The sequence below is a fragment of the Arachis ipaensis genome, chromosome B9, assembly GCF_059453495.1.
Source record: "Arachis ipaensis isolate K30076 ecotype BB chromosome B9, ASM5945349v1, whole genome shotgun sequence".
NCBI lineage: Eukaryota > Viridiplantae > Streptophyta > Magnoliopsida > Fabales > Fabaceae > Arachis > Arachis ipaensis.
In genome coordinates, this window is record NC_142444.1 from 56,745,338 (window position 1) to 56,764,186 (window position 18,849).

The window sequence follows — 18,849 nt, forward strand, 5'->3', positions numbered from 1 at the left end:
CTTAGTCGAGATTTGTAAAGGAGGACGAAATCTCCAGGTTGAAATTCTTTCTTCTTGATGTTTTGATCATGCACAGCTTTCATCCTTTCCTTGCAAGTTCTGGAGTTCTCATAAGCTTCTAGGCGAAGGTTCTCCAGTTCCTGCAGTTGCAACTTCCTTTCAGCTCCGGCCTTCTCAATTTTCATGTTGCACTCTTTAACTGCCCAGAAGACTCTATGTTCAATTTCAACTGGAAGATGGCAAGCTTTTCCATAAACTAAGCGAAAGGGACTCATCCCAATGGGTGCCTTGTATGCTGTTCTATATGCCCACAGTGCATCTTGTAGTCTGGTGCTCTAGTCTTTTCTATGAGGCTTTACTATCTTCTGCAAGATACGCTTAATTTCTCTGTTTGACACCTTGGCTTGCCCATTAGTTTGGGGATGGTAAGCTGTTACAACTTTATGGATTATCCCATGCTTCTTCATCAATCCTGTTAGTCTCCTGTTACAAAAATGGGTGCCTTGATCGCTCACGATCGCTCGTGGTGACCCAAAGCAGCATATAATATGGTTTCTCACAAAGGAAACAACAGTGTTAGCATCATCAGTGCGGGTAGAAATTTCTTCCACCCATTTGGAAACATAGTCCACAGCTAACAATATATAAAAATATCCACTAGAATTTGGAAATAGACCTATGAAGTCAATGCCCCAAACATCAAAAATTTCACAGAAAAGCATATATTGTTGAGGCATCTCATCCCTCTTGGATATGTTACCAAATTTCTGGCATGGGTGACAAGATTTACAAAACTCAGCAGCATTTCTAAAAAGAGTAGGCCACCAGAATCCGCAGTCTAAGATCTTTCTAGCTGTTCGTTGAGGGCCAAAATGTCCTCCACTCTCAGATGAGTGACAGGCCTCTAAAATGGACTGGAATTCTGATTGAGGCACACAACGTCTAATTATCTGGTCAGCGCCACATCTCCATAAATATGGGTCATCCCATATATAATATTTAGACTCACTTTTCAGCTTGTCTCTTTGATGTTTAGAAAAATGTGGAGGAAATGTGCGGCTAACTAAGTAATTAGCAACAGGTGCATACCAAGGGGCTACCTTAGATACTGCTTGCAGGTTGTCAAAAGGAAAATTATCATCTAAGATCTTTCTAGCTGTTCGTTGAGGGCCAAAATGTCCTCCACTCTCAGATGAGTGACAGGCCTCTAAAATGGACTGGAATTCTGATTGAGGCACACAACGTCTAATTATCTGGTCAGCGCCACATCTCCATAAATATGGGTTATCCCATATATAATATTTAGACTCACTTTTTAGCTTGTCTCTTTGATGTTTAGAAAAATGTGGAGGAAATGTGCGGCTAACTAAGTAATTAGCAACAGGTGCATACCAAGGGGCTACCTTAGATACTGCTTGCAGGTTGTCAAAAGGAAAATTATCATCTATAGGAGTAGAATCATCCTTAATATGTTCAAGGCGACTCAAGTGGTCTGCTACTAAATTTTGATTACCACTCCTATCCTTTATTTCTAAATCAAATTCTTGTAATAGCAGTATCCAACGTATAAGTCTTGGTTTGGATTCCTTTTTAGCTAGTAGATACTTTAGAGCTGCATGGTTCGAATACACTACTACTCTAGTACCAAGTAAATACGCCCGGAATTTATCCAGAGCAAAAGCAATAGCAAGTAACTCTTTCTCAGTAGTAGTATAATTGGACTGGGCAGTGTCTCAAGTCTTAGACGCATAGGCAATAACAAAAGAATCCTTACCTTCACGCTGAGCCAGCGCTGCTCCTACTGCATGGTTGGAAGCATCGCACATGATTTCAAACGGCTGGCTCCAGTCGGGTCCTCTCACAATTGGGGCTTGAGTTAGAGCAGTCTTCAACTTATCAAATGCTTGTTTGCAATCGTCACTGAACTCAAACTCAATGTCCTTCTGCAGTAATATGGATAAGGGAAGTGCCACCTTAATAAAGTCCTTAATAAATCTCCTGTAGAAACCTGCATGGCCAAGGAACGAACGGATTTCCCTCACAGAAGAGGGGTAAGGTAAACTAGAAATAACATTCACCTTTGCTGGGTCTACAAAAATGCCATTATTAGATACCACATGTCCTAATACAATCCCTTGCTTTACCATAAAGTGGCATTTTTCGAAATTCAATACAAGGTTTGTATTAACACATCTATCTAATACTCTAGATAATCCATCTAAGCAAAGGTTAAAAGAATCACCATATACGCTAAAATCGTCCATAAAAACTTCCATACAGTCCTCAATAAGATCAGAGAAAAGACTCATCATGCACCTTTGGAAAGTAGCTGGTGCATTGCACAAGCCAAAGGGCATTCTCTTATAAGCGTAAGTCCCAAAAGGACATGTAAAAGTAGTCTTTTCCTGATCCTCAGGAGCTATATGAATCTGGAAATAACCTGTGTAACCATCTAGAAAGCAATAATGTGATTTACCTGACAGGCGATCCAGCATTTGATCAATGAATGGAAGTGGGTAGTGATCCTTACGGGTAGCTTGGTTGAGACGCCTGTAATCAATGCAGACTCTCCAAGCATTCTGAACTCTAGTTGCTATGAGCTCTCCATGCTCATTCTTCACGGTAGTGACTCCGGACTTCTTCGGCACCACTTGTACTGGGCTTACCCATTCACTGTCTGAAATGGGATATATAATACCTGCTTCCAATAGTCTGGTCACTTCCTTTTTGACAACTTCCAAGATGGTGGGATTCAATCTTCTTTGTGGTTGATGGACAGGTCTTGCTCCCTCTTCTAAAAATATTCTATGCTCGCATACTTGAGGGTTAATTCCCACTATGTCTGCCAAACTCCACCCAATTGCCTTCTTATGCTTCCTTAGCACATCAAGTAACTGCTCTTCTTGTTGAGAAGTCAGTTCTCTTGCAATAATAACCGGAAGCTTCTGCTCATCCTCGAGATAAGCATATTTGAGATATGGAGGGAGAGGTTTCAATTCTAACTTTTGATCATGGGCAGGCTCTGGATTATCTGGGACTTGTGAAAATGGCGAAGTGTCCTCATTGTCAGTTAAGAGGGTCCCCACACTTGGACCTTGTCCAGTGTGCCTTTCTTCAAACTCTTCTTTTTGAACTTCAGCCACACTTTCGTCTATGACATCACACTGGAAGATAGAATGATCTTCTGGGGGGTTGTCAATGACTCTATTCAGATTGAAGATTACTATGCGGCCATCTATTTCAAAGGAGTATGTTCTGGAAGAAGCATCCAATTTGAATTTTGATGTCTTCAGGAATGGTCTTCCAAGTAGGATTGATGATGGCTTATCTGAATCATTATGGGGCATCTCCAAGATATAAAAATCAGTGGGGAATGTGAGCCCCTTAATGTTCACCAAAACATCTTCAGCAACTCCAGCCACTGTAATAATGCTTTTATCTGCTAATACAAAACGAGCTGCCGACCTTTTTAAGGGAGGGAGACTTAAAACATCATATATAGACAAAGGCATTATACTGACACATGCTCCTAAATCACACATGCAATCATAAATTACTACATCACTAATAGTACAACTAACTATGCAAGGACCTGGATCACTACATTTTTCAGGTAATCCTCCCATTAAAGCAGATATAGAACTACCTAAAGGAATAGTTTCTAATTCATTAATTTTGTCTTTATGGATACATAAGTCTTTTAGAAACTTTGCATATTTAGGTACCTGTTGAATAACATCAAAAAGGGGAACAGTTACCTCAACCTTTTTGAATATTTCTACCATTTTAGGATCAGGTTCCAGCTGCTTCCTGGGCTTCCTTGCAAGTTGTGGAAATGGAATGGGAGTAGTGTTTTCTATGGTGCGTGTGCCTTTTTGTGCTTCTTTCTGTGGTTGAGCTATCTCTTCTTCAGCTATGTCCTGTATATCCTCTTCCTCTTCAACATCTTCGACTTCTACCACCTCTTCAGCTGAGGCGTATTCTGGTGAGCTTGATTCCTCTCCTGCAGTGTGGTTTCGGACCTCAGGGTGATGGCATTAATGCCTCCCTTTGGATTGGGTAACGGTTGAGAGGGGATTCCAGTGTTGCTTGAAGGTTGGTTACTGGAATTTTGTGCTGAACCAAGCTGTGTCATAAAAGCTTGCAGAGTAGAGGTGAGACCATTCAGACTGGCGTTAATAGTGTTCACGATGGTACTTTCCATGGCCAGTTGTCTTTTCTCAAAAGCTTGTAATAAATCTTCATTAGAAGATACCGAAGAATGAGTAAATTGAGAGGTTTGCTACTGATTGTTCGGTGGTCCTTGGTTTTGCCTCAGGTGAGATACTCGGTAAGGTTGATTTTGCTGCCTGTTGTTGTTATTATTCCACCTCTGATTTCCCTGATTATCTCTGCCTCCCCTATTATTATTTTCCCTCCAATTCTGGTTTGAATTGTCTTGCCATCCATGGTTATTATTTCCACTTTGATTGTACCCTTGGTTGGGGCGGTCATAGAAGTTGTGAGTGGATGCCACCATGTTGTCTTCTTGTTGGAGCTACGGGCATTCATCAGTGTAATGGCTGTAATCAGCACAAATTTCGCAAATTCTTTGTGGAACTAGTTGTTGGTTTTGCTGCGGTTGAGTTTACTGAGCTTGTTGATTCAACTGCATTTGCTTCAGCAGGTTGGTCATCTCACAGATGCTTTGATTTAGAGCAGCAGTTTCTATGCCAGAAGATACTTCTGCAACGACTTTTGAACGGCCTTGCTTCTGTCTGTGGTTCTGAGTAGATTCAGCTAAATCACTGATCAATTGCCAAGCTTCATCAGTGGTCTTGTACTTCTTCATAGACCCATTGCTGGCACTTTCCAATGTGGTCTTATCTTGGGGCCTCATACCTTGTGTGATATAGCTGAGTAGCACGATCTTGTCAATCATGTGGTGGGGGCATGCTTCCAGAAGATTATTGAAGAACTCCCAGTATTCAAAGAGAGTCTCATTGACATCCTAAACAATTGTAGAGATATCCTTCCTCAGTTTATCAGTAACTTCAGATGGGAAGAATTTCTCCAGAAACTCCTTTCTGAGTGTATCCCAGTTGGATACATTTGCTATAGGTTGAGTGTAGTACCACTCTCTTGCTTTTCCCTCAAGAGTGAACGGAAAAGCTTTCAGCAGAATTGAAGTTTCATCAGTGCCATCACGCCTGACAGTAGAACAGGCTGCCTGGAAATCTCTCAAGTGCTTGATAGGCTCTTGAGCAGGTAAGCCATGAAACTTGGGCATCAAATTTAACAGTGCGGTCTTTATTTCAAAATCTGTAGCTACCGCTGGATGATGCGCTTGAAACGGTTGCATTGTAAAATCAGGAGCTCCTTCCTCCTGAATGGTAACTCTTCTAGCTGCCATGTTTTCTGCACGTAAAACAACCGAATCAGTAGAACGGGGGCTGGTTTCTTCCTCAGATTCACTTTCAGATCCGCCCTCAGAGCGGGCTAACCTACGCTGTTCTCGCCTTATTCGTGAAATTGTTCTTTCAATTTCAGGATCGAATATTAGCAAGCGCGGATCAGGAAGTGAACGTGTCATTTGGCGGAAGAAACATGCAGCTCATAGTAGCAAAATTAAATAAAATGCAAATAAATAAATTATAATTAATAAAATTAGCACTCTATTGCAACTCTCTGGTAATGGCGCCAAAAATTGATGGGAAGCAGAAGATGGTGAATTAAAAATTTATTAAAATGGTTACGTTGCAAGTATAGTTCTTAACTCACCGAAAATCTGCCTATCAATTTAGAAATATGTCACAGAGAGTTTAAATTAAAATTACTGGGAGTTTTAAGTCCCAGGTCGTCTCCCAACGAGTTGCAGAAAAGTGTGCTGTTTTATTAATCAGATGTTCCAAGAAGTTGAGCTAAGTAAATTGGAATTTAAATTGAGGAATTTTAATTAATATAAATAAAAGCCTTGACTGAGAATTAATTAGTTAGAATCTCTATCATTGATGGAGTGATTTTTAAGATTGATTTATAATTAATGGTTACTCTGTTTGGTTATCCTTTACTAGGTAAGGAAAAGTCAAACAAGTTGGAATGCCAGATCTGTTCACGAGTTACAACCCACTTAGTTCAAAGGAATTGGCGTTGGTGACAGGATAGCAATCCAACATTTAACCCAACTACAAATTTTTTCTTCAATCCTTCCAACTCAAGAGTTCCTTTTAATCAACTCCCCATCAAGTAAGGAAACTACTCACGCATTGTAAATAAAGAATCCATAGCTCATGAAAGGGAATTAAAAGAAGACATGATTATTAGAATTGAGATTGAATTAAAAAGAAATAATCCTTGCATTAAATAATCATAAAAGTATCTGAATGACAAAATTGAACAAAACAAAGAACATGGAAGAATAAAACCAAGTTAAGAAAACAAACTAGAATGATGAAGTCTTGATGAGGGAAATAACTCTTCTCAATGTTCCAATGCTCAGATCAATTCAAAATTAGAATCCTAAAAACCTAGAGAGAAAAAACCTAAAAGAGTAAAAACTAGATCTAAAACTACTCAATGAATGTGTGTGTTGTTTCTGCATATTCTCTGACTCTAGTCTGCTGTTTCGGGCCGAAAACTGGGCCAAAATAAGATCCAAAATCGCCCCCATCGAATTCTGCAGATTATGCAGATCGCGCATGTCACGCGATCGCGTCATCCATGCGGACGCGTCGCTTGCGCTTTTTCCTCTCCACGCGTTCGCGTCGTCCACGCTACCGCGTCGCTTGCGCTTTCCAATCCGCGTGGCGGCACAAGGCATGCGCCCGCATCACTGCGATTTGTGCTCCTTCGCGCGGTCGCGTGAGCCATGCGACCGCGTCACTTCTCGCTGGTTATCTCCTCAAATTCTTGTGTTCCTTCTTTTTTTGCTAGCTTCCTCTCCAATCTCCATCTCATTCATGCCCTATAAAGACTGAAACACTTGACACACAGATCACGGCATCGAATGGAATAGAGGAGAATTAAAATTAAATAATTAAAGTCTCTAGGAAGCAATTTTTAAACATGTACTAAATTTAGGAAGAAAATCTAAATGCATGCTAAATTGATAAATAAGTGGGTAAGGATCATGACAAAACCACACAATTAAACACAATATAAACTATAAAATAGTGGTTTATCAACAGCATCCAAGAGATGGCTGAGGACAGCAGCAAATCAAGCAGACTTGGTCACCCAAGTACTATATTGAGGCTGTGCAACAGAGCAGGGGTAATCTTTGAGGATGCATATACAGATCAGGTAAAGGGAGGTAGAGGAATCACTAAGCAAAGGATGGACGGTGTCACTGACACCGAGGAGGAGAGAAGAACTCAAGGAAGAAGGAAGAGACCATAAACGAAAGAGGGACAAGTTTCTGGTGCAATGGACTTGAGTCAGATCCAGAATGCCATTGCAGAAATATCCCAGCAATACTTGATGGCTCAACATGAGAAGTATGTGAGAAATCAGGAGCAGCATGAGAATTGGCAACTGAAAATGATGGAGAAACAAGAAGAATTTCAAGCAAAACTGCTAGAGCAACACAGGGAACAATCAAATCAATTCCAGGAGTCTTTCAACAAAATATCTGAACGGCAGGATCAGCTTGAGGAATATCTTCAAGACCTTAGAGAATGGAAGAATATCTACCACATTGCTAATGAGGCTAGGAACAAAGACAGAGTGGAATATGATTTGAACACTTAAACGTCTCTAGACTACTTAACCCGCAGCATGCCACTATTAAGCAGAGGAATCAAACCATATCAAGAATTCACTAAACTCATAGACTTCCATAGAGCTCAAGCAATAAGCATGCAAGAAAGAATGAAGCAACATTTGGTGGATGCTGGACTATGGGATGAAGAGAGGTTTGGAACTGAAGACCAGCTGAAAGAAAGGAGAAGCAAGAAGAAGCAAGATGCCAAGAATAAGGGAAAGCAATCAGAGAATTGAAAGGTGGTGTTGCTCCTTGTATATCAATAAGAAATATTGTGTTTTCATTTTATGAAGTTTAAATTCTCTGTTGTTTACTTTCCCTAAGTTCCAAAATAAATGTTCTAGTTTGAGTGCTTGTTTTCATCTTCACTAACTTAGATGTTATAACTTGTCCCTTTTTGCCTTTTGATTCTGTTCATACCCTGGGTCGAGTTGTCCGACCCGGGATGTTTAACGACAAGTCGACCGACCTCTTCAGGTCAAGACCATCCGACCTCTTCTCAAAGAGCTCGTCCAAATTACCAGGAAAAGCCCAAATAGGGCCCAAACGGAGGAACACGACCCATATCCAAAGGCAGTCTAAGCCTACAGAGATAAGGGCGGTTCCCTTGAAGATAAGATGACCTCACCCAAAGATAAGATAAGATAAGATAACTATCTTATCTCCAGAAAGGTTACTCCTCATCATTATAAATCACTGGAGCACCCAGGTATAACTCATACTCTGATTCTACTAAAAACCTGCTTAATACCCTTGCTAACTTAAGCATCGGAGTCCCTTACAGGTACCACCACCCTCCGGTAACGAAGGATCAGCACCGCCACCAGATCCAACAAGTCAGACACGGCAGCTCCGACCACCATCATCAAGTCGGACACATCAGCTCCGACCAGTACAGAAGATCTCGTCCAATATCGACCTACAGTTTCAGGGGAACCTAGAAGTCATCCCATCATCATGGCAGACAACCTTAACAACGACCACAATTCTGATTTGGAGAACAGAACACCACACAAGAACGCAGAGGTCATAATAGACGATACTTCTCAACCTAACAAAGACAAAAATTCACCAAACACGGGAGCCATGGAGGCACTTCAGGATCGCCTAAGAAAACTCGAAAAAGAGGTCGAGTATCAACGGGAAGACGAGAGAGGCCTACGAAGGGTAGCTAGGCGACGCCGTGAGTTAGAGGACAAGCTCCTAAAGCTCAAAGCCGATCTCAAGGCCAAAACCACTCGAACCCACCACGAAGATAGCTTCCGTAAGGACCAAGACCTATTCACCAAAGAGATCATGAAGATCAAAATCCCAAAGGACTTCAAACCTCCCGACATGACTCTATATGATGGCACAGCAGATCCCAGCCATCACCTCAGTAATTTTAGAAGTAGGATGTACCTCATTGACCCCTTAGATGCAGTCCGCTGCAAAACATTCCCGACTACCTTAATAAAGACAGCAATTAAATGGTTTGACAATCTGCCCCCCTAGGTCCATCTCAAGCTTTGATGACTTAGCCAAGAAGTTTTTGGCCAGATTCTCCATCCAGAAAGACAAAACTAAGCACGCCCAAAGTCTATTAGGGATCAAGTAAGGAGATCGGAAAAGTCTCCGTAGCTACATGGAAAGATTCAACAAAGCATGCCTGGACATACAAAGTCTGCCAACAGAAGCAGCCATTATGGGTCTCATCAATGGCTTACGAGAATGACCTTTTAATCACTCAATATCGAAAAAACATCCCACATCCCTAAATGAAGTACAAGAACGAGCAGAAAAGTACATCAACATGGTGGAAAACTCTGGACTAGGAGAGACCTCAAAGTCCGGATTCTCCTACTCCTCCCGGAATAAGGACAAAGAAACCAAGAAAAAAGAAGATCAGCATGGAGAAAAGTTCAAGAAATACCACAATTACACCCCTCTTCAGGTGTCTCTTGTAGATGTCTATCGAGAAGTATGCCATACTGAAAAGATTCCCCCAGCTCGCCCACTTAAAAGTAAGAAAAGAGGAGAAAATCGAACTGAATACTGTGAATACCATCGAATCTATGGACATTCCACCAACAAATGCTTTGACTTGAAAAATGTCATAGAGAAGGTGAGAGAGGGAAAACTAGATCGGTACTTAGCCAGCAGAGCAGACGAACTAAGAAAAAGAAGAAGGGACGAAGATGTCGGATGAACTGAACGACCACCTCGTACACCAGAGAGACATGTCCATATGATACACGGAGGATTTGCGGGAGGAGAAATCTCCAAATCATCTCGCAAAAGACATCTTAAAGAAGTATATCATGTTGAGGGAGGAGAAGAAGCACCCGACATCCCCACTATCATTTTTACTAAAGAGGACACATCTGGCATTGATGTGCGGAAAACGATCCGACACAAAACTCACCGGCAAGTGTACTGGGTCGCATCAAGTAATAAAACTCACGGGAGTGAGGTCGATCCCACAAGGATTGAAGGATTGAGCAATTTTAGTTTAGTGGTTGATTTAGTCAAGGGGATCAAGTATTGGTTGAGTGATTTGTGATTAACAAAAATTAAATTGCATAGAATGTAAAGGGGAGTGGGTGATTTGCAGGAAATTAAAGGGAACAAAAAAGAAAAAGAGCTGAATCTTAAAGAACAAAAAATTAAATGGCAGAAACTTAGAACGCAAGAAATGTAAAGTGCAGAATCTTAAAGTGCAAGAAATGTAAATTGCTTGAATTATAAAAGGAGTTGGGAATTGGGATTGCAGAAATTAAACAAGAAAAAGTAAAATTTAACAAACAGAAATATAAAAGATGGATTCAATTAAACCGGATCTCAAATGACAATAGCAATAAGCTTGGTGTAGCAACGAAACAAGGAAATTGAAATTGAAAGATGTAGATCTCATGACTCAAGAGACTAGATAACCAAGTCTAGATCTCACTGCCTTCTTAGATCCAAATTTAGAATTCAATTGCAAGAGATTAGAAATCAAAACAGAAGAAAACTTGGATTCAAATCTCAATTCTCCAATGGTGCAGTGAAAGAAACAAAGAGAGATCTCAAGGTGAGATTGAGACAGAATTTCCTCAATTCTTCAACACCCAAGACTTTAAATCTCCAAATTGCTCAAAACCCAAAAGTTCTCTACTGTGAATACTATGAAAATTCTTAAAGAAAACTCTAAAAGAAAAAGCTCTCTAAAACATCAAATCCTAAGCTATTTATACACTTTCTTTAAATGATCATTAAGCCTTGAATTGGGCCTTTAGTCTTGATGGAATTGGGTTAATAGTAGCCTCTGTTGATTGCTCTTGGTGTTGGGGAGAAATTCATTAGTGAACCGGGCCATGAACCATTCACGTTTGAGTCAACATTTGAGGCAAACGTTGACTCAAACGTCACTTGTGTAAAATTATGCAGCTAGGCCAAGATACTGTCATCCACGTTTGGCTCAACGTTTGAGGTCAAACGTGAGCTAAAACGTGGATCTCCTCATGCTCTCTTTTTGGCCAACGTTTGGCCCAACGTTTGAGGCAAACGTTGGCGCAAACGTGGCTCACTCAATGCATCAAACAGAGGTGCTCTTCTTGCTAATATGTGGCCAACGTTTGACCTCACGTTTGAGGTAAACGTTGGCTCAAACGTTGCCATGCCCAGGAGTGCTCTTTCTCTTCTCTTTGGCGCCAACGTTTGACCTTACGTTTGAGGCAAACGTTGGCGCAAACGTGGGTGACCTCCAGTAGTGATTTTCAGCTGCTGTTCACGTTTGAGACAAACGTTAGCTCAAACGTGAATCCCTTCTTTCCAAGCCCATTCTTGCAACCTTCTTCCAAGCTTTATTCCACCTATCATCAATCAACAATTGCATCAAAGCTATGCTATAATCATGAGTGTTATTCTTCTTTTTGTCATATAAGCAATTATGGCATAAAACTCATGAAAATGAGTCAATTCATCTATGGTTGATTGAATCAAAGGAAACATGAAATTCAATCCAATTGACTTACTTATGGCTTAAGAAAGTGCATAAAACCTATTGAAAACAAAGGAAAAAGGATAGTGAAACTAGGCTAAGATGACCTGTCATCACAACACCAAACTTAAATCTTGCTTGTCCCCAAGCAAGCAGTAAAACATAAGAAAAATTACTAGAAGCAGAGAAGTGTATAAGCCTTTTATTGGAAGACATTGAATACTGGTAAATGGGGTTTTTATGCATGGTATCTTAGGAATTTTTATTCTGGGGCTGAGACATCAACATTTCTCTGGATCCTTACTCGAATTACAAAAAAAATGAGACTTGTTATTGCTTGGGATTTTTTTTTTTTGACTGAGGCTTAATGCTATGTGATAAGGCAGCTTTTTAGAGTAAGCTTTCAGCCAGCATTCCCGCCCCAGTTGGTTCAAGATGCTAGGTGTTGAAACACCCCTATGGGCTTACTTGCTCAAGCCTCTCCTTAGCACACACACATCACAGGCATTTAGCTTGTTTTGTTCATCTCTGTTTGTTCTTTGGAAATTGATGCCCAGCACCTCTTTGGGTTACTAAATGCTTTGTCTCAAAGTAGCTCTTGATGGTGGACTTTTGGTTGGCAATCCCGGGTTAGTTAACCCAAGTTGCCGGGTGATGAAGCACCCCTTAGAACCTAGTTATCCAAACTTATCTTTGTACAAAAAGCATCACAGGCATATATCCAAATCTCAAGCTATTGATGCCCAGCCTTGTTTATTTCTTTTTGCTTCTTTTTCTTGCATTTTCTTTCTTTTATTTTGGACCTTTTTCTTTTGTCAAGTCTCATGAAATGTAACTCAAGTTCATATCACAAAGTCATGCCAACATTCAGCCTTATTCATTAATCAACTAATGAACCAGCACATACCACCACATAACCTCATCTTGTCTCATATCATACTAGACTTTTACTCTTTCTCTATTTCACAGTTATTTCTCTTTTATTCAAGCATGAGGAACAAAGCATATAATTCAAATGGATGAAAGTGAATCAAGCACTTAAACTAGCAAGCCAAAACAGCATGAAAAGAAACAAACAGTAAATAAATCTAATAGAACACTAATCAACAGGGGACATTTGCACTTTCAAATAGCATAATTGAGCTAAAGTTAGTGAGAGAACAATACAACCTCTTGGAGTCCATTTGTTTTCTCTGTGTCATCATCATTATTGGATTCCATGTCCTTCCTTTGTCTACGATGATGTATCTTTTCCTCCAAGAGATTGAATGACTTCCTACAAAATATATTGAAAGTTGCTTGTTCCCCAAGCACTTGAGACACAGTTAACATGCATGTATGCTTGTGTTTCTCTGATCCTAAGTTGGTGTGGGAACACCAAACTTAGTTCCTTGCCTACTTCTATATGCAGCAGAATAAATACATGCATGAAACATCAAGTACTTTTATTAAGAAAGTGGACTATGAACTAGAAAATGGCTGTAAACTAGAGAACAAACTATGACAATCATTAAGTAGTTTTTTTCTGATTGTTTGGAGCCGATACTGGTCATGCTAAGGGTGCAATGTGTTCTTAATAAAAATTTTTTTGGTGGAACACCAAACTTAGCATCCAACATTCACCCCTAATTATTTTGGTGTGCAATACCAAACTTAGCTCCTTGCAATACAGAGAAATCTACTTAACTTCTTTATTGAAATAACTAAGAAAGAAAAACTACTGACTTATGGCTATGGCTGATGACTTTCTTCCTCTTCTTCCAGTTTGTTAAGAGGAATGACCTCAAGGGAGGAGAAGATTCAGCTAGTGTCCCCTTTCTTGGTTTCCTCTCAGCAAGCTTTCTTTTGTACATGGCTTGATTGAGCTTGCTTGCTAATGGTCCAGGGGTTGGATTGCTTGTGGTTGACCCTTTTTTCTTCATGAATATTGTCCTTGGTAGCTTGGTCACAATCCTCTTCTTGGTGCTTTTGTTAATTGTCTTCACTTCTTTGAATCCAAGTCTTGGTGGTTGTGTGATTGTTGGAGTCTTCTTTTCATCAAGAGTTCCTTGCAATAGTGGTTCAATGAGCTCTTCCTCTGTGTACTTCTCTGCTTCACTTGAGTGTGACTTCTCTTGAGTGTCTTCCTCACTTTCTTGTTCTTCCACTTCCTTTTTTACACTCAACATTTGTTTTAATAGCTCTTTCATGGAGGAAGTTTGTTGATCTTCCCAAGATTTCTTCATCTCCTCTTCATATTTTTCAATCACAGATTCAAGGGAAGTTTGTGAGGGTTGTGAACGTTCATGTTCCCTTGTCACCTCAAGTGTAGTTTCATTTTCAACCACCTCATTCTTCATTGAAAGTTTGCTTGATATAGGGACCTCTTCATCTTGCTTTTCCACTTCGTCACCCAAAAATTGGTCTTCATCCTCACTGTTTGATGGTTCTAAGTTCCCCCTTATTTGCTCTAAGGGCCCATTCATCTTCTTGAGGATGGTTTCTTTCCAGGATTGGGGTTGTGTGTATCTTTCCACGAGTTTTCTGTGTATTTCAATGGCTTGGCATTGGCTTTCTAAAGGTTCTTTGGACCATTGAAGGTAATCCTCAATTGCTAATTCAAGAGATGAAGGTTGAGAGTAATTTTGGTGACATGGATATGTTGTGGTGAAGTTGTGTTGAGGGGTGATGAGCGGATAATTTATACGCTTTTTGACATTGTTTTTAGTATGTTTTTAGTAGGATCTAGTTACTTTTAGGGATGTTTTCATTAGTTTTTATGTTAAATTCACATTTCTGGACTTTACTATGAGTTTGTGTGTTTTTCTGTGATTTCAGGTATTTTCTGGCTGAAATTGAGGGACTTGAGCAGAAATCAGATTCAGAGGTTGAAGAAGGACTGCTGATGCTGTTGGATTCTGACCTCCCTGCACTCAAAGTGGATTTTCTGGAGCTACAGAACTCGAAATGGCGCGCTTCCAATTGCGTTGGAAAGTAGACATCCAGGGCTTTCCAGCAATATATAATAGTCCATACTTTGGCCAATAATTGACGACGTAAACTGGCGTTCAACGCCAGCCTTCTGCCCAAATCTGGCGTCCAGCGCCAGAAAAGGATCCAAAACCAGAGTTGAACGCCCAAACTGGCACAGAAACTGGCGTTCAACTCCACAAATGGCCTCTGCACGTGCAACACTCAGGCTCAGCCCAAGCACACACCAAGTGGGCCCCGAATGTGGATTTATTCATCAATTACTTACTCATGTAAACCCTAGTGACTAGTTTATTATAAATAGGACCTTTTACTAGTCTTTTAGACCATCTTTGGTCTCAGTTTTAATCCATTGTTCATCTTAGGAGACTATTGATCTCGTTTAGGGGGCTGGCCATCTCGGCCATGCCTGGACCTTCACTTATGTATTTTCATACGGTAGAGTTTCCACACTCCATAGATTAAGGTGTGGAGCTCTGCTGTTCCTCAAAGATTAATGCAAAGTACTACTGTTTTCTATTCAATTCTTCTTATTTCGCTTCTAAGATATCTATTCGCACCCAAGAACGTGATGAAGGTGATGATTATGTGTGACGCTCATCATCCTTCTCCCTGATGAACGCGTGCCTGACAAACACTTCTGTTCTACATGAAATAAGCTAGAATGAATATCTCTTAGATCTCCTAACCAGAATCTTCGTGGCGTAAGCTAGAATGATGGCGGCATTCAAGAGAATCCGGAAAGTCTAAACCTTGTCTGTGGTATTCCGAGTAGGATTCAATGATTGAATGACTGTGACGAGCTTCAAACTCGCGAGTGCTGGGCGTTAGTGACAGACGCAAAAGGAGGGTGAATCCTATTCCAGCATGATCGAGAACCGACAGATGAATAGCCGTGTCGTGACAGGGTGCGTGAGCATATTATTCACTGAGAGGAGGGGATGTAGCCACTGACAACGGTGATGCCCTTGCATACAGCCAGCCATGGAAAGGAGTAAGACAGATTGGATGAAGATAGCAGGAAAGCAGAGGTTCAGAGGAACGAAAAGCATCTCCATTCGCTTATCTGAAATTCCTACCAATGATTTACATAAGTATCTCTATCTCTATTTTATTATATCATATTCGAAAACACCATTATCACTTTATATCTGCCTGACTGAGATTTACAAGGTGATCATAGCTTGCTTCATACCAACAATCTCCGTGGGATTCGACCTTTACTCACGTAAGGTATTACTTGGACGACCCAGTGCACTTGCTGGTTAGTTGTATCGAAGTTGTGACAATTATGAATTAAGATCAAAGCACCAAGCTTTGGAGCCATTACCAGGGATTGTTCGAGCCTGGACATCACAATTTCGTGCACCAAGTTTTTGGCGCCGTTGCCGGGGATTGTTTGTGTTTGGACAACTGACGGTTCATCTTGTTGCTCAGATTAGGTAATTTTCTTTTCGTTTTGTTTTCAAAAAATCTTTCAAAAATATTTTCAAAAATCTCTCATATGTTTTCGAAAAAAAATAAAATAAAAATTTTTTCAAAAATTTATTCAAAATTTTTAAGAATGAATTCTAGTGTTTCATGAAGCATGTGAAGCCTGGCTGGCTATAAAGCCATGTCTAAATTCATTTGGACTGAGGCTTGCAATTTGTTATCAAGAGCAAATTAGTTGTTGCTCATCCACCTGCTGCTGATCCATGATCACCTGCTGAAGCTTGGCTGGCCATTGGCCATGTCTAGTGTTTTGGACTGGAGCTTTCTTTGAAAGCTTGGCTGGCTAGTGAGCCATGTCTAATTCCTGGACTGAAGCTTTAGACTAACATGGCAAGATTCCTGGAATTCATATTAAAAATTTTGGAATCCTTATTTTTCTTTTTTCAATGAATTTTTCGAAAAAAAAAATCCAAAAAAATTAGAAAATCATAAAAATAAAAAATATTTTGTGTTTCTTATTTGAGTCTTGAGTCATATCATAAGTTTGGTGTCACTTGCATATGCATTTTGCATTTTTCGAAAATCCCATGCATTCATAGTGTTCTTCATGATCTTCAAGTTGTTCTTGGTAAGTCTTCTTGTTTGATCTTGATGATTTTTGTGTTTTGTGTCTTTTCATGTTTATCATATGCATTCTTGAATTCTTAGTGTCTAAGCATCAAAGAATTCTAAGTTTGGTGTCCTGCATGTTTTCTTTGCATTAAAAATTTTTCAAAAATATGTTCTTGATGTTCATCATGTTCTCCATAGTGTTCTTGGTGTTCATCTTGACATTCATAGCATTCATGCATGCATTCATTGTTTTGATCTAAAAATTTCATGCATTGCATCATTTTTCTTGTTTTTCCCGTGCATCATAAAAATTCAAAAAAATCAAAAAAAAAATATCTTTCCCTTTTTCTCTCATCAAATTCGAAAATTTGAGTTGACTTTTTCAAAAATTTTTAAAATCAAGTTGTTTCTTATGAGTCAAATCAAATTTTCAATTTGAAAATCTTATCTTTTTCAAAATCTTTTTCAAAAATCAAATCTTTTTCTAAATTCCTAGTTATTTTTGAAAATTCCAAAAATATTTTTCAAAAATATTTTTCTTATTTTTATATCAAATTTTTGAAAATAACATAATCAATTAATGTTTTGATTCAAAAATTTGAAGTTTGTTACTTGCTTGTTAAGAAAGATTCAAACTTTGAGTTCTAGAATCATATCTTGTGATTTCTTATGAATCAAGTCATTAATTGAGATTTTAAAAATCAAATCTTTTTCAAAAACTAATTTCTATCATATCTTTTCAAAAATATCTTCTCATCTTATCTTTTTCAAAAATATCTTTTCAAAATATCTTTCCTAACCTCCTAACTTCCTATCTTTTCAAAATTTGTTTCAACTAACTAACTAACTTTTTGTTTGTTTCTTAACTTTTTCAAAACTACCTAACTAACTCTCTCTCTCTCTAATTTTCGAAAATATCTCCCCTCTTTTTCAAAAATTTCTTTTTTATTAACTAATTATTTTTATTTTCAAATTTTAAAAATTTTTCGAAAATTTCTAACATTTTTCAAAAACCATTTTTCAAAAATCACTAACTCTTTTTCAAAATAATTTTCGAAAATTATCCCTCCCCCATCCTATTCTATTTATTCATTCATATCCTAACATCTCATCTCACATCTCTTCCATCCGTACAGTTGTGTTTCTTCCTTTACATCACACTCTTTGTATCCCCCTCTTTTCTTCCACTCACAAAGGGATCCCTATACTGTGGTATAAAGGATCTCTATTATTATTATTATTATTTTTCTGTGCCTTCTTCTTTGTCATATGAGCAGGAGCAAGGATAAGAACATTCTTGTGGAAGCAGATCCAAAACCTGAAAGGACTCTGAAGAGAAAATTAAGAGAAGCTAAAATACAACAATCCAGAGAAAACATTTCAGAAATTTTCGAACAGGAAGAGGAGATGGCAGCCGAAAATAATAATAATGTAAGGAAGATGCTTGGTGACTTTACTGCACCTAATTCCAATTTACATGGAAGAAGCATCTCCATTCCTGCCATTGGAGCAAACAACTTTGAGCTGAAACCTCAATTAGTTTCTCTGATGCAGCAGAACTGCAAGTTTCATGGACTTCCATCTGAAGATCCTTTTCAGTTCTTAACTGAATTCTTGCAGATGTGTGATACTGTTAAGACTAATGGAGTAGATCCTGAAGTCTACAGGCTCATGCTTTTCCCTTTTGCTGTAAGAGACAGAGCTAGATTATGGTTGGATTCTCAACCCAAAGACAGCCTGAACTCTTGGGATAAGCTGGTCACGGCTTTCTTAGCCAAGTACTTTCCTCCTCAAAAGCTGAGCAAGCTTAGAGCTGATGTTCAAACCTTCAGACAGAAAGAAGGTGAATCTCTCTATGAAGCTTGGGAAAGATACAAACAGTTGACCAAAAAGTGTCCTTCTGACATGCTTTCAGAATGGACCATCCTGGATATATTCTATGATGGTTTATCTGTGCTATCAAAGATGTCACTGGACACTTCTGCAGGTGGATCCATTCACCTAAAGAAAACGCCTGCAGAAGCTCAAGAACTCATTGACATGGTTGCGAATAACCAGTTCATGTACACTTCTGAAAGGAATCCTGTGAGCAATGGGACGCCTATGAAGAAGGGAGTTCTTGAGGTTGATA

General features: G+C 39.3%; 1 non-coding gene across 1 annotated transcript; it reads right to left on the reverse strand.

Annotated features, from left to right (window-relative positions):
• Positions 1-18,521: 18,521 nt before the first annotated feature.
• On the reverse strand, positions 18,522-18,629 carry LOC148544745 (small nucleolar RNA R71). Its single transcript, XR_015901605.1, has one exon. It is a non-coding gene; the product is annotated as a small nucleolar RNA R71 (small nucleolar RNA).
• Between the last annotated feature and the right edge of the window lie 220 nt (positions 18,630-18,849).